This window comes from Engraulis encrasicolus, chromosome 14, assembly GCF_034702125.1.
Source record: "Engraulis encrasicolus isolate BLACKSEA-1 chromosome 14, IST_EnEncr_1.0, whole genome shotgun sequence".
NCBI classification, from domain to species: Eukaryota; Metazoa; Chordata; class Actinopteri; order Clupeiformes; family Engraulidae; genus Engraulis; species Engraulis encrasicolus.
The window spans coordinates 9369248-9386008 of record NC_085870.1 but is presented as its reverse complement, the minus strand read 5'-3'; the positions used below and the strand labels follow the sequence as shown (position 1 = coordinate 9386008).

General features: G+C 43.0%; 1 protein-coding gene across 1 annotated transcript in view; it reads right to left on the bottom strand.

Annotated features, from left to right (window-relative positions):
* The window catches only part of LOC134462051 (R3H domain-containing protein 2), a 95552-nt gene extending 84263 nt beyond the window's left edge, over positions 1-11289 (bottom strand). Inside the window, exon 1 of the mRNA XM_063214898.1 lies at positions 10844-11289. The gene's annotated coding sequence lies outside the window, so the exon portion shown is untranslated. The remainder of the gene's footprint in view (positions 1-10843) is intronic.
* Between the last annotated feature and the right edge of the window lie 5472 nt (positions 11290-16761).

Genomic DNA, 16761 nt, shown 5'->3' with positions numbered 1-16761 from the left:
GCCTGCTCTTGCAACCTTGTCCTCTTTCGTCTGTCTACCCTTCGTGAAGGTTTGTGAAGGAAGGGCACCCTCGCTTGTTATTGCACGCCGCTTTCCTTTTTTTTCTGAATGAACGGACGAGAGCCACTGAGCTACGGAATCTGTATCCCTCGGTTTCCCGGTTCCGTGCGCACGCTCATACTGTTTCTGCCTCTCCACTCCCCCCCTTGCTCTCTCTCTCTCCCTCCCTCCCTCTCTCTCCCTCCCTCCCTCCCGCTCTCCCTCTCTCCCTCCCCTTCACCGACTTCCCGCCCTCTCTCCCTGCCTCTCTCTTTCTCTCCGTCTCTGCCTCTCTCACTCTCCTGCAATCAGACACAGCAGCAATAATATAATTGTACTGACTGGCAGCTGAGGGCTAGCTGAGAAGACACAGCTGTTAAAGGACACAGCCACACTATGCTTTATAAACAAGACCAAAAGCAACATGCATTAAAGGGGTATGCCACTATTTTGGGGCTTAATACAGTTAAAATCGTTAGCTGGGGTTTATAAAGGTGGTAAAGTGTCTTATTTTTCATGTTAAGCGTTGTCTTGCTTTAAGACAAGTTAAAAGAGGGAGTATGTCGCTAAGCTAGTGAAAGTCAATGCATCCATGTAGCATTGCTACATGCTACACGGATCCATTGACTTTCACTAGCTTAGCGACATACTCCCTCTTTTAACTTGTCTTAAAACAAGACAACGGCTTACGTGAAAAATAAGACACTTTACCACCTATATAAACCCTGGCCAACGATTTTAACTGTATTAAGCCCCAAAATAGTGGCATACCCCTTTAAGCATGCTACAACTTCCTTGAGAACCATATCTGAGACAACAACATACACACTGCAAATACAATGAATTCACACGAGTGTAGAAAGAAATCTGGGTTTTCTGTATGAGGGTAACTTTAGGTTAGTTAAGTAATAACCATGCCTGAGGAACTGTTTGCTTTCGTGAGTTTCTTCTGGTAGTGCTAGGCTAAAGGCTATGGCTACATTGCTTCAGCCTTGAGTGCAGCAGGATCACAGTTCAGTGCAGTGGCACCTTGTGTTTGACACAAATACACGAACTACAATGAATAGAACAAAAATCACAACGCATGGGTCAGGCATTCATATTCCGACTTATGTAATACTAAGCAGGTTTTTTTGTCTTGGGTTACTAAAAACTTCAGAATCGCCTCAAAACTTCAAAATCTACAATAAGTAACACGTGAAAATGCACATGAAAATAATCTCAAAACATCTAAGACTTATATCCTAGAATCTCACATTTGATGTTAGTGACTCATTTCTTTAAACGGGCATGGATGAAGACCATATGCATGCACCAACATATCCAACATCGGATGTCATCTACAAGGCATGACAAGAGCAATCTCAAAGTTTGCAAATTAGGGAACATGGCATTCATTCTGCTCTAGCTGTAAATGGTGAGCCAGGCCTACTTGATCACACAAGCATTACACTACAGCAATCACGCCTAATAAGCTGTGGCCATGTTTCTAAACACAACATCATGTTCAAACTATAATTAACATTGTTATTTCCATGTAGTCTTCAACAGAGTGGAAAACTCTTCCAATCTTACAGAGGACGTAAAAAGCTGTCAACAACACAGCAATACCCGCATTCCAATTTCAACTGTAGAGGGTCTGGAATGGCTAAATTGAAAAACGATTACTGACGAGTGAAGTCAGTTGGAAATTCAAAATATGCAAATGATTTTACTTAGCCACAAATATTTGGCCATGACATGCTATATGCTCATGCTCATATGTAATGAGTCATGGTTCCCCAACCCACCTCCGCCCTCCACCTTTCACTGATTGGTTATCTGGCAACAAAAATAATCTCTTCCCAGAAGACCCAGACCAGACATAACATGGAGGGGAATGTCAAGTGACTGGAGCTTTATGGATAGCACATAATGCCAGGGTTGGAAACTACAATCACTAGGACATAATCACACAAGGTATTCAAAAAGCAAGTCATACCGGCAGGTAGCAGGTGTGTTTTTGATTGGTTGTCAATGTGGAAAAGTCATTTTATTTCCTACAGGTATTCTATCTGGAACCCCTCCATGCTTTCACACTTTACTCACTTTGTCAGGTAAGAACTTGCTCCTAGAAGAATGAATGAATACACAGGGGCAGTTCTAAGGGGTGGCAGGGGGTGGCATTTGCCCCCCCAGAAATATGATTTGCCACCCCAATTAAGAGCCCTGATTGTGACCAATAGCCTTAATTATTGACATCATTTCAGACATAGAACTTAAGGTTGCAGGGTTTCACTTTAAGGGATTCACTGTATCACATAAGTGTGTGTGTCGATTATATAGTGTTTATAATTTTCCCTTAGTGTAGGAGCATGCCCCCCTGAAATACACTTCGCCACCCCTTTGCCACCCCAAGAATAAATGTCTGGAACCGCCCCTATGAATACACCTTTATTGCCACGAAGGGAATTTGTCTTGCATTTTCGGAGTACAATAAACAACAAACATTTGGACAGACAACTGCAATAGCACACAAGGACAAGACTAGACTAAAAAAGACCAACAAAACGGTTTCCTTAAAAAATAAAGTCTCTGTTGAGCCTTTGAGTGTCTTGTCAGAGTATTTTCTTTCCATGTGAGCTTATTGTCTATAATTGTACCTAGATACTTGTACTCTTCTACTGTTTCAATATCATTCCCATGTACATTAATTGGTTTAAGTGGTGGCATTTCCCTGAAATGTATAACCATTTCTTAAGTTTTTGAAAATATTTAAATTAAAATTAATTATTTTCATTGCACCATGTGTAGAACAGATCTACCTCTTGTCTGTAGCCAGTTTCATCACCTGTTAATAAACCCACTATTGCAGTATCATCAGCAAACTTAAAGAAAAAGTCACTGGCTGACTGAGAATCTTTAGATTAGTCAGAGGTCCAACATGAAAGTTGGATAGAACGTACAGAGGTGTGCGTGTGCGTGTGTGTGTGTGTGTGTGTGTGTGTGTGTGTGTGTGTGTGTGTGTGTGCGTGTGCGTGTGTGTGTGCGCGCGCGCGCGCAAGTGAGCGAGGGGAAGGAAGGAAAAAACGAGAACGGTGCACAGGTCTGGTTCAGGTTCTGTCCAAGTGAGACACGTGATCAGGGATAAAGATCCACACTAATGCTACTTAATGCCTAAACGCCAACAGTCCTCTCTGTTGTGTGTGTGTGAGAGAGAGAGAGAGAGAGAGAGAGAGAGAGAGAGAGAGAGAGAGACAGAGAGAGAGACAGAGAGAGAGAGAGAGAGTGTGAGTGTGTGTGTATGCATGCATGCATGCATGCATGTAGGTGTGTGTGCATTCTCTACCGAGAGCTACAAATACATACAGGGAGGGGGGGAGGGGGGTTTAGAAGAGGTGAAGGATGAGCAGCTTCCCAAGATATTCAGTGCTCAAGAAGGGTCTTTAACAGGATCAATGTTGCCCGTTTTAAGTCGGCCAACTGTGTAGCTCACACTGGGCAAGGCAGGCTACCGCTGCCGCATCAAAACATTCCACGATCGGCAAAAAGTCCTGCAGAACATGCCTGAGGAAATGGACGCTTTCCCTACACTGGCGCTCCTACTATTTTTAAATAGCCTTTTTACCCCACAGTTCCCACAAGAGCAGCACTGTGAAGAGGGAGTGCTGCGGAAAGACGGCCAAAACATGTAAAGGATATGTGTGCATGGTTTTAAAAGGAGACCATATTTGCCAAGGATATGACAACTGCATGTGCAAGTCAGGATAAATTTAACTTGCAGGAGTGCTTTGCAGCTGCTAACTGTCTCCTGATGATGCTAATGCAACAGCCACCACACCCCTCTCGCTGGTGTGACACTCAACACAAACACAGACACAGGATGCATTCCAATATGCAAACTTGCTTCCTCCACTTGTGCTTGTGGCCTCACCCCGCCTCCTGGCCTCTCCTCCGTGGAGAAAACAATAAAGTTTCCCAGCTGTCAGCCTAACAACAACTTTTGGGGGACTGTTTTTCATTCACCATCCCAATTGCAAATGAGAAAAGATATTGAAATATAATGCTGTTGTCAGTGATGTCATCATGACGTATTACTTCCTGGTACGAGGCCACAAGCACAAGTGGAGGAAGCAAGGTCGCATATTGGAACGTACCCACAGACTGGCCATGGGAGAGCATCCATAAGCTGGCCTTGGGGCGACTAAACAGACCTCAGAGAGCTGCCATTGAAGCCATTGAAAACATCTAGGCTACAGATAGGATGACAAGATTTTATTGTTAGCAAAGACGTAAGCTTAGTTTAACTCCACTGAAAATGCCCACATTCCAGTTGCCACAAAACCACAGGCGCAAGTTTTATTTTTCAGAATGAAATATCATGACTTGTATGATGACCATAGGAAGGCTCGGGTACCTCTCAATGATGGGCAAAAACATTGACTAACGTCGCCCTTTTCATACGGTGGAAGACAGCCATATTTGGAACGCAAGGCAAAGGTAGCACAAATCTAGGTGTTATTGGGGATGTTGTGGAACATCCCTTCCTCTCTCACTCATTTCCCAACCAGGCCAAATCTGAGTCAAGACCCCAAAGCTTTACCATCAGCCTCCTACCCTCAGCTACAATCAATAATTTACATCCACACAAGCAGAGGATAGGCAAGAGAACGGGTGAGAGAGAGAGAGAGAGAGAGCGAGCGAGCGAGCGAGAGAGAGAGAGAGAGAAACGCTAATAAAAAAAAAACATAAAGGATACTGGTGAAAACACAAGCGGAAGACAAGGAGCAGTGTGCTCAAATTAATTGCTGGGGAAAAAAGAATACAGGCTGTGGGGAAAAGATGGATGAAAGATTAAGGCCGCATGGAGAGAGGAAGAGGAGGTAAAAGAAAGGCACAGAAAGAGAGATGGCAAAATGGGAAAGATAAAAGCAGTGGGAGGGAGGGACGGAGCGAGCAAACCGAGTGAGGGAGAGGGAGAGAAAGGGAGGGAAAGAGAGAGAGAGAGGGAAACAGAGCACGCGCGTGCACATTGGAGAGAGAGAGAGAGTGAGAGAGAGAAGCAGCAGAGCACCACCACCACACGGTCAGCGCTCCGGCAGGCTTCTATAAATAGACCTTCAAATCTCTGTAGAAAAAAAAGCCTTTCTGCTTCTGCTGCTGCTACTGCTGCAAAGACAGAGATTCAGGCACCAGCACAAGACACCGATCCCTGGCAAACAGACCTAGCAAGCATCCCCAATAATGTCAACCATCTTCTCCTCTCTATCTCTCTCTATGCACCCCCCCCCCTTCTCTCTCTCAAAACACTCTATGGAATCCAATGGAGCTAATGCACATCTTTCTCTCTTCCTCTCTCCTGATTATTTTTAGACCATCGGCGAAGAAAGACTGCAGGTAGTCCGTCCTAAGCCTTCTTGTGGAAAAAAGATCACGCCCAAGCAGAGTCTGCTCAATGGCAAAAGCGCAACATTCTCTCTCTCTGCCTCTCTCATCAACATAAGCCATTAGGCAGAAAATCAGATCTTCATGTTAATGCTGCATAAGTGCGGAGGAGAAGAGTGTGTTTGGTGCTGGGGCTCTGGCATCAGTAGCTACTGTAGCTCCATTATAAATGGCGGTAAACTGCCTGCCATCTCGGGGGGGCTCTTTCGGTAGCTTGTCGTGATCAGCTGATGACAACAGGTGAAGAGCATCAAAATAAAAAGATATCGCCATCAAGTCAATGTTATGAAGAGCTTTAACAACGGTAAGATGGTGACGTGATTCGTTTTGCTCTCAAACTCATGACAATTTAATCTGCCAAAGGCTATGAAACACACATGAAGGGTCAGGTCGGATGGCTTTAAAAATCAAATCCTTGTGACCAATTTTCCTTTGAATAAGGCTGGGTCACATCAACGTAGCCTCACAAAAAAAAACAACGCAAATAGAGTTACAGGTGGAGCATCCATTCTATAAAAACCATATTGTGTGCCATCTTACATGGCCACCTCTATGATGCAGGTCCCTCCTCATCATGATTTATTATGACTAACATGTGATGTGGAGCAATGAAACTGCCATCAATATGTTCACAGTCGACCAAAAGCACCTATGAAAGACCTGTTGAAAGCATTCAATGACCATTAATACAGAAGCTCATTGTTTATGCCAGCCAAACAAAACGTGTGTCATCAGTGAACCTTGTGAAATCACACCAACCATACAAAAAAACTACAGTGGAAAAACTCATGATCTCCTCCCCTTGACTCATAAAATGGAGGAGGATAAACACAGACATCTAGGGGAAGAAGAGAGTGATCCTAACAGCTTGTTTTCAGGTGATGCCACAAGTACAGATTTGTATTGCTCACAAGTGTTCCTTTGACAGTGTTTTTGTTCAAGTCATTTGTAAGGTGGATGATGTGATTTCCCACTGCATAATAAATTAAGCAACTATTGCCACCTGGAAAGCGATTCAGAATGGCCTAGAAGTGTATCTCCAGCACATATACACTTAGCATCATCATTGAAGGTCCCAAGGCTTATGTTGGCTGTGGTCAGGGGATGTTTTGCAAGCGTGAGCTGAGCTTGGTTGCGTGTTCCTGGGGCAGTGGATCTCACGGGGGGGAGGTGTGGTGATTACAGATGCGTCCGATTAGAAATGAGCATGAAGTCTCAGTTTAATGACGCTTAAAAAGCAGATTCTGCTAATTGGAATGACACTGCTTGTTAGCACTGCTGCCTTCATTAATTAAGTTTGTTTGCACAGTGTTTCAGCAGAATACACTGTGAAATTGCTATGAGGGGGTGTGGGTGTGTCCCTGCTTCACGGTCACAGTGCGAATCTGTCCTCTCGTCCAGGATGAGTGGTCTGTCCAGGTGATCGCCGAACACAGTACAGCCTTTGAGCAAACAGAAAGCCTTCGTGACCATATAATGTGGTTGTGTAGTCTACGGTTTAACTCAAACTCTTGAAGGATAGCTTTAAGGCTATTGGCAACATGAAACGGCACCTTAGATAGCAATCACAACTTGTCCAAGCACTGTCCTCCTCTCCACAGAAAGCAATTTAGGAATGACTTATAAATATCACCGGAATGAGGAGGGGGGTCATCAACACAGCACTTAAAATACTATGCAGCAAGCAGAGTTCTTAACAAGCATCGAATAACAGAAAATAATACATCTACATGTATACATCTATAATACATCTAATGGCATCATCTGAATTAGTATTTCAGCTTTGAAAAGTAGAAAAAATAAATTTAGGAAATGTCAATTGCCCTGCCGTGGGACCTGTCCAAAGTTCTCGTTAAATTCTTAAATACTTAACTAGTTAAATACTTAATATTAGTTAACTTCTTAAAAGCTATATGCTCTACCGTCGTGCCTCAATTGAGATAATGTCCAATAACCTACGATGCTGTGCCATTCTACCAAAGTAGCCTACTGACGCCAAGTACAAACCTGGGGTGCATTTCTGGAAAGCGTAGTTGCTAACTATGTTAACTACTTCGTTGGTTGCAATGCAATTTCCCATTGGCAACTACCATAGTTGCTAACTGCGCTCTCCAGAAATGCACACCTACAACCGAAAGAGGACAGATGGCATGACTGCAGTGGGCACCTGCCCACTTGTTGACAGTGACAGGTCATGTTATCCAGAGACGTGCGGTCAGGGTAGGCAGGGTAGGCAGTGCCTACCCTGGGATAAATGTCTTAAAAATAAAAACTAACACGTGTTTAAAAAAATATTCTTCAGAGTTCACATAGGCCTACACAACAATAACATTGATTCAGCATAAATTATGAGCTGTTTAAAGTACAGTATACACAGGACAACGATCAAAAACCTAAGTAATCGCACGAAGCAAAGCGCTCAGGCTTGGGCAGGTTGCCGTGGCAACGCGCAGTCCCGGCTGGTAGCAGAGACAGGCTGAAAGCAGAGCTTTCGAATGCCAGCCAGGCAGCCCGGTAAGGCTCGCTTTTCCTCTGCCTACCCTGCCTTCAATGTAAAAGTTTGCGCATGCGTATTAAGTTGTCACATAGCTTGTCAATGGGACTAAAAGCAGAGCCTTTACTCTGTGGCGGGAGTATGTGAGCCAATCACAGCGCCCAAAATGAAAAATTGTTACAATTCAGGTAGTAGCCAATTTCTGCCCTACAGGCAGCTATGATCACAGACCTGTATTGTGGCTATGATAGCAACAACTAGCAAGGCAAGGCTTGTTCAAATATCTAGCCGTATCGGAAAGAAAACATGGCAGTCTTTGGCTTTTTGTCTTTATTATTTTAAAAAATGCCGAGAAGTAGCAAGAAAGACGGTTCAAGTGACAGACAGCTGAGCCGTTTGCAATCGCTGCATTGTGGAAATATTCAACATCAGATGGGTAGCAGCTTCAAGTAGTTTGCACTGGGACAAAATGTCTTCATCATGTCAACCACCCCGGGCTTTTAATGGAACTAGCTTGCATGGAAAACACAGGCCTAGGCCTACTTGTGATTCTGCTTTAAGGTAAGATTCATCTAATTATTATGCTGCGGGTAGCCTTTTAACATGAACATGCTCAAGTTTTTTCGTGGTGCCTTTTGTTGTCACCGTTTGTCAGGGTGTTGACATTGAAGATTGGTTGTGCGGTGGTGGACATGAATAGACCGTGTGTGTGTGTTATTATGGACGCGAGATTGTTTTTTGAGCGTACGACATGACTCCATTTCCCTAATTTATTATGATGATGACTACGCAATGCGTGAGTTGTGTGGAGCCTGTTAGCAAGTGCAGCTGCGTTCTTTTGAAGTGCGCGTGTGCGAGTCCGAGATCAACGTGGAACAGGACGATTGACTGGGGATGGTTTCTCGGAGTGCTTCCGCACTCACAAATTGACTTTATTTGAAACACCTTGCACAACCGTAGCTGAAGTGTTTGAGAATACTATCACGCACAAGAATGAGTCTCAGAAGTGGTTTCGTTGGTTTACTCGATACTGTCTGAATGCACGGGTCATGTTTGCAAGCAACCCGCCCCCTTGCCTACTTTCCTTCTTGTCTGTGAGTGTTTGATTATCAGCACAAAACGCGGCAGTGAGGCAGGAGCTGTTACCTAGGTTGGTTTTATTGCTAAATGTAAATCGTTTCCCCCCCTCACATGCTATGGTGTGATTTCACAGTTGGTGAACTAGACATTTTATCTTCAAAAGTAGGCTACACTGTGCCACCCTCCATCCATGTGAAACGCCCTGGCATTTGCAACAGAATAAACAGAAGAGCAACAAAATCAACTGCTAAAGCCAAAAGTTAAAGCTTTCCCCCCAAAATGCTGTGATGTTGTAGCTTTCTAAATTATTATTGTAAAATGTAGGCCTACAGGTCCTTAAAGGTGTACAAAGTATGGGTCCTGGAGCTAATTTGGCAATTTGGCAAAACAAAATAAGTGTAGCTGGCCTTTTCAAGAAATTGAAATTATGTTTTCACTTATTGTTTCAGATTTAGGTCTACTGACAATGTCCAAATGTCTAAATAGTGTAGCCTATTTACTTATTTTAGTTATTCGAGCTGTGGTGGTTAAGCACTGATGGCATCTTATAGCCTACTTTATATTTACAGTATTTAGAGAAACATAGGCCTACTAATTTGTTGCACATTAAAGACCATATCAGCATGTTTATGTGAATAGGCCTATTTGCCTATTCAAACCATACCTTGTGGCATAAGGCCCCCCTCTCTCTCTCACACACACACACACACACACACACACACACACACACGTCACACACACACACACACACACACACACACACACGTTACATTTCAGATCTGCATGAAAGGGGACTATTTGTTCAAAGTTTTTTAGTCTTTTGTAAAAAGTTTTTTAGCTGATAGTTACTCTCCAGATTTGGTTAAAATGCAGGAAATTGCATCTAAGAAATACATTTTTTTCTGGGGGAGGACCGAACCCACCGTTAATATATATATATATATATATAAATAGATATATATTCTATATTTACTGCCTACCCTACCATACCCTTCACTGCACGTCACTGATGTTATCTGAAACAGCTACTGTACATCTTCCCACCACTCTTCCCGCAGTCGACATTTACCGTAAATGACAATATAATTACCGTCAATAACTTAATCGGTAATCACAGTTTCGGGGAAAAGGTTGACTGGAGGTTTGACTATCTCGCTTAAGCAAATGGGAAGATTCCATTTCAAATATTTGCAGTGCGGCCATAAGCAATAATTTATATCATAAAGGGACCCCTTTTCATGAATGGGTAATTTATCATGTAAAATGTAATGTGCAAAAAAAGAATAATACCAGTAATATCTACAGAAAAAAGCAAGGACCTACGTGATTAAATCGCACAATGTAGGAAATGTTGCTGGTTCGTCTAGTCTGAATTAAACTAAGCCGGTTGGCCGGTATAGCAAACCAAACCAGCGGTCATATATTTTGCAGACTCAGACAATAAAAAAAAATGTTGGCAGGTAAGAACAGAGTAAATTGTCAAGTCACCGGTGTTCTGTGTTGGTTGAGTTTTACTCGCGCTTTGAATGAAGAGAAAATCATAAAATGGCAGGGAGGACTAGAAATCACTTCGCAGGCGCCTACTTGCTAGCTCGCTAGCACAGCACTGTGTACCTTTATAGGCGCGCTATTTAAAACACCATGGAGCTAGCTAGCGAGCCATGAAAACACTTTTATGAACAACAGCGAAAGGTAGCTTCCCAGCTACACCACTAGCCCAGCTGTCAGCTGTCGCTTTCTCGTTAACAGTAGTGGGCTCTAGGCTATTGAAGAAACCACATTGTCGTGCTTAAACAAAACACTTACCTTTTCACTCTGCGCTCGTGCAATTCAGACAAACTGACAGCGTCCGCTTCCCAAAGGTCGGGAGATGTCACGACTGGTTCGCAAACACGGCAGAGGTGCTGTGGTCTGTCGGGCACAAAACAATACTAGAGCTCTACCAAGCCAACTAGCTAGTTCGGAGCGAAAGAGCCAACCTCTTGGAAGGCTAATTAGCTAGCCTATTGTAGCTCTATACAACAGAGCCGGAGAACGCGGACCTAGCAGCCTCTACATTTGCACCGATATGTTGGTATTCTTATGTTCTCAAAAGGTCCGTGCTCACACTCAACACTTCTTTCATTAGAAATTAAATGGCTCACCTAAAACGAATTGTTAACGAATACACCAGCAGCACCATATCAAGCTAGCTAGCTAATGCAGTTAAATGGCTATTTTGCTTGCATGGGTCGAACGCGACACCCGACTGTCAAAAACAGCACCGCGTGGGAGGGACAGAAACGTCAGAGATACAGCTGGGAAGCGCACAACCACTGACTCAATGGTTAAATGAATAAAATGGGCATAATAAAAATAAAGATACATTATTATTATTATTATTATTATTATTATTATTATTATTATTATTATTATTATTAATAATAATAATACCATGGAATGCAAATCACAACTCCTTTTCCATTTTCTCCCCGTCTCGAACTGATTGATAACTAGAAAAGCACCCAGAGTGTGCAGACCTCCGCCAAGGATGTTGATACTACTGTGCACATATATGAGTGTGTGATTTGTTTAACTTTTGTTTTGAGAAAGTTGAGGAAGTTTGCCATTCAATATAATATAAAGAGAAAGGAGGATTAGAAAGGCTAACCGTTCGTGTAACCGAATCCCAAACGTTTCCACGGCGCATCCCCTTCTACATCCCCCTCCCCCAACGACATCAAAACAACCTAGAAACAGACCCTGAACGTCATACAAAATACACATGTTTTTTGATGTTGATGAACGTCGACCAAAATGCAATAGCCTGTGCTTTTTGTAATGAAGGTTGTTTGTAATTAAGGTGCTTGTTAACTTCTCTAAATAGGCTATAGAGTGATAGCTTTAAGCCTCATGACAAATTAAAAGCAAATATCGTTGTCAATTTAAACATCCCTCTCAGACTCATGGCGAATGTGTTAGGCTATTAGGTTATAGCAATCGTAGGCCCTATTAACCTAATCTAGCCTTATGCGCAAAAGGTAAAAAATCAACCGACTTGAAAGCTTGTAATCACGCGCTAGAACTGCAGCCTAATTAGTGAAGGGAATGTAATGATTTTGACCAACAGCACTAAACAACCAAAGAAGGGTTAGGCCTATTTTTTTTGCCTACGATGGTATGCGTCATGGGTCACTGGTTGGTCTTGGCGCTGTCGGCTGAAGTGCATCTTCCTCTCCGTATTCCTCATGGGAAATCACTATTCACCGTTGTTAATCAGTTCACGTAGGCCTACATTGCTGTTGCGCTTTGAGGTCCATCTCGCAACTGTGGTTAACTTTAAATTCAGTGAAGGGGGTGTAATGCATTTGACCAGCATTGTGAACTTACACAGCCACAAATTCCATATTTTTGGCGATGGTAGGCTACCTAATTGTCAACCAAAATGATCTGCGGTGGTCACTGTCCATCTCGCAACAGTGCACTTCCACTTCACACACATTTTAGGCAGCGGTAATTAACAGGATTGCTTGTTAACTTCAACGAGGGTGTAGCCTACAGGTTGCCAGCTGATGAGCAACTTTTTAGACTGATGTTGGAGCTGGCGTCAAATGAGACATTCGCAGCCCGTTCCGTAGGCAAGGCTTACAATGGCGCAGGCAAATCCGTGTGGAATATTCGCCGGTGCTCGGCCATTATGCATCCTGTCGGGCATTGTGATCCCTGTCCATCTCGCAAACAACTTGGAGTTCACTTTAAATATAGCTAAGGGGATGGAATGAATTGTACCAGAATTGTGAACGTACATTCTTATTTTGGCAAGGGAGCCTAATAAATTCGACAGCATTGTGAACCCAAGTCACAGTCCACAACAGCATTGTGAACTTACACGATCACATATTCCATATTTTTGACAACGTAATTAATTCGACACAATTGCCAACCTAAACTATCTGCGGGAGTGGTCACTGTCCATCTCGCAACAGCAATGATAAAAATAAAGGCCAACACAATCACAAATTCCATATTTTTGGCAGCGGTGGTAATTCATTTGACAGGATGCTGCCTGCGGCTGAGCAACATTATGAAATGCACTTGGCGTTGGAGCTGGAGGCGGAGGCAAAGGTTCCTCCCTGTTGCTGAGAAGCGCAGGCACGCCAGTGCTCTGTGCTTCTTGCTGTGCTTGGGAGCTCGCGCGCACCTTGTGGCAGGCAGTGAAATAGCAGGGAACGAACGAACGAACAAACAGGGAAAAAAATAGCAGGGAACGAACGAACACAGACAACACAGAGACTCAGGTGATCACATAACCTCCTGGCGGAGGTAATTAGCCTACACAGGTTCAAGTTCTGAATCTGATTGGGGAAACAGTAGGCTAACAGGTGTTTCACAGAGGCCTTCACTATGCTATATACGGCTCTGGTGTTTCAGAGGTTGGCTATTCTTGCATTATGATTGGCCTAATGAAGATACGCCATGATTTTAACACAGACATTTTTTTTTTTAGTTATTCTAAAAGGCTAAATAAGCAGAACACGCCATGATGAACAGATTGGGCCCACTCTAGGACTCTGTCTAACAATCAAACACCAAATTACAACAGGAAAATCTTTGAATTATTTATTTCCAATTATCAAGTATACCTACAGGTTTAGGCCTATGGCCATGGGTGCTTACTACATTGAAACATTCCCCATGTTCTTAAATAAACACGCACGCACGCACGCACGCACGCACGCACGCACGCACGCACGCACGCACGCACGCACGCACACACACACACACACACACACACACACACACACACACACACACACACACACACACACACACACACACACACACACACACACACACAGGTCAGTCATGGGTAAGCGGTTAGGGCGTCAGACTTGTATCCCAAAGGTTGCCGGTTCAACTCCCGTCCTGCCATGTTGGTTGGGTGGGGGGAGTAATTAACCAGTCTCCCCGACTGAGCTACCCTGAGTATGGTCCCGTCCCGCCACACTGCTCCCTTGGGGCGCCATCAGGGGCTGCCCCTTGCACAGGTGAGGCATAAATGCAATTTTGTTGTGCGCAGACAGTGAACACTTCTGTGCCGTGGAGTGCTGTGTCACAGTGGAAGTTGGAGTTTCCCAGTTGGGCTTACACACACACACACACAATGGTGGAATGTTGTGATTAATTGCATTTGACATTGGGTCTACTGTATGGGACCTGAGGTGAGCCATCTCTCAGGAGCAACATGTGTGTGGTTGCTCTCTGACATTCCAAATGTGCACATGCATAAATACAGTGCTTTTTCAATCATCCATATTTTTCAATGAAGCAGTAATTGAATCGGAAATCCTGCCCAAACTGGCAGATAATACTGAATTAATCAAACTGAAAGATGGCCCCATTCAGTTAACATGTTGATTACTCTATAAGTTATCCTAGTTGTATCTATGACTATTTCATTTCATTTCATTTCATTTATTTAAACTCGAAGAATCATTGAGAGCCCAGCCCTCATTTACAATGATGTCGAGTAAAACAAACAATTACACATATAAAATCATATATATATACAACATACACAATGCAACATAAATCATATAAGAGGTAAAAATTAAGGCAAACTATGAATTAAAACTTATGAGTTAAAACAAGTACAAGTATGTGATAAAAAACTTCCCAGTATTACTTTAAAATGTTCTAATGACACCACGGCTTGAAGACCTATCCTTTGTTGTAGGGTATTCCAAAGTGAAGGTCCACAGACACTAAAAGCCGTTTTACCCAGTTCAGTGCGGGCATAAGGGACCTCCAGTAAAAAGTTGCTGCTGCGGGTTTGATATGGGTTGGAGTGCCAAACTAAAAGAGATGAAATATAAAATGGGAGTTTACCAGTGAGGGCCTTAAAAATAAAACTAAAATAATGCATGTCCCTTCTGTGAGAAAGTGGAGCCCACCCAACTTTATCATATAACAGGCAGTGATGAGTGCTATATGGATCCCCAGTAATAAATGTTGCAATGTTGCAATGTTGACTATGTTGCATCAAATTCTTTCAGTGACCTCAAATAATGAGATAATGGGTTGATTCACAGCACATTTGTAGAAGACTTTTTTTTTTAGTTTAGGTTAGAGGAAGAATTTCATGAAAAAAGAATTTCAGTGAAAACTGAACAACACTAATTTCTTCCGCTATTTACCAATTAGGGATTTTGTACGCAAAAGAATTACTGACCCCCCTGGCCCTCACAAGGGTTCATTCTTTATCGATATGTTCCAGACATGCCCTGATACAGTTTAACGTTTTACATCGACTGCATTTCTCTAAGGCTAGCAAGAATAGCCCCATGATATATTCAATTTTGGGTCATCCTTTTTTGATACAATGTCTCAAATATGGTTTTGATATTCAGCCTTCACCCTGTATTTAATTTTTTGGCATAATTCCTAACTCAAACCAATGTAGTTTCCCAGCCTACCTACAGAGGGCATTTGCCTTCTCCTCTTTATAAGGCTATTTCTATTTAAATGGAAGGACACACAACTACTCCAGCACAGCACACAGCCACTGGATCAGACACATGATGCAGAATTTAAAACTGGAGAAAATGAGAGGCACGCTAAATGGCTCGCTTCAGACATTTCATAAAACCTGGGACCCCTTCATAAGCTTTGTGGACTCATTGCCTGGCCTGGACTAGAGCAGTGGTTTTCAAAGTGGGGGCCAGGGACCCCTGGGGGGTCCACAAGGAGATGCTAGGGGGGCCGCGGCAAAGTAAACCAAGATAAGCTAAACAATATTCAAAATATTCCCAATAGTTTAGAACAGCATTATAATAATCTATTACATCTGTGAACATTTTAGTATTATCATTTTTATTTTCTATACAGTGGGACACAGAATAAATAGTGTGGCTTGGCCCATGTAAGGGGTACCCAGGCTCCGCCCTAGCGGTGACGCAACACCTTCGGCTCAGCTACACACACTAGGGCCAGGAGCTTGTGTATGAGGATTCTGTTCCCTCCACAGTGGGAAACTCCACCCACTTTGTCTGGAACCAATCAACTGAGCATTTCCAACCGTCCTGGGTAGAGGCGTGTTCAAGGCAGTGACGTGGTTTAAGCAGAGACGTTCTATTGGGACTAAGAAATGTTTGGTTTAAATTTTCGGCACAGCCCTCAACCAGTAGCAAGCCAAGGGAGGCGGGGTAACCAGGCCATTTGGAAACACTAATCGTTATAGTCCTGGTCAGACCAGAATCGCGGTACGTAGTCTGAAGTCTATGAAAATCAGGCAATGTAAGGGGGGCCTTGGGAGAAATATACCAGTATATGGGGGCCTTGTCATGGTAAAGTTTGGGAACCTCCTGGACCTCTGAAATGGCCTTGTGACCTTTGAGAATCACAATGTATCCTTTTTTGTCTCCAGTTTCTGTTATGTCTTGTTTCGCTTTGTCTTGTTCTGTTTCATGTTCCTGTATGTAGCAAGTATACTTTCAGACATGCTTTCACTAATTTTGGATTTTTTGCTCACTGAGAAAATCTATTTTTTAAAAAGAGGGTTGTTGAGTACAGTGATAGCAGATGGAGTTGAGTACAGTGATGGCATTATTTGTTTTTGTGGACATTGCATTGTCATATTCACTTTATTGACATTTTGAAGTTGACAGAATTATTTTTTAGTTTAAAAAAAAAAACAATACAGTATATTATCCATTCTTTAAAATTAGTCTATTCATTTAATTGCC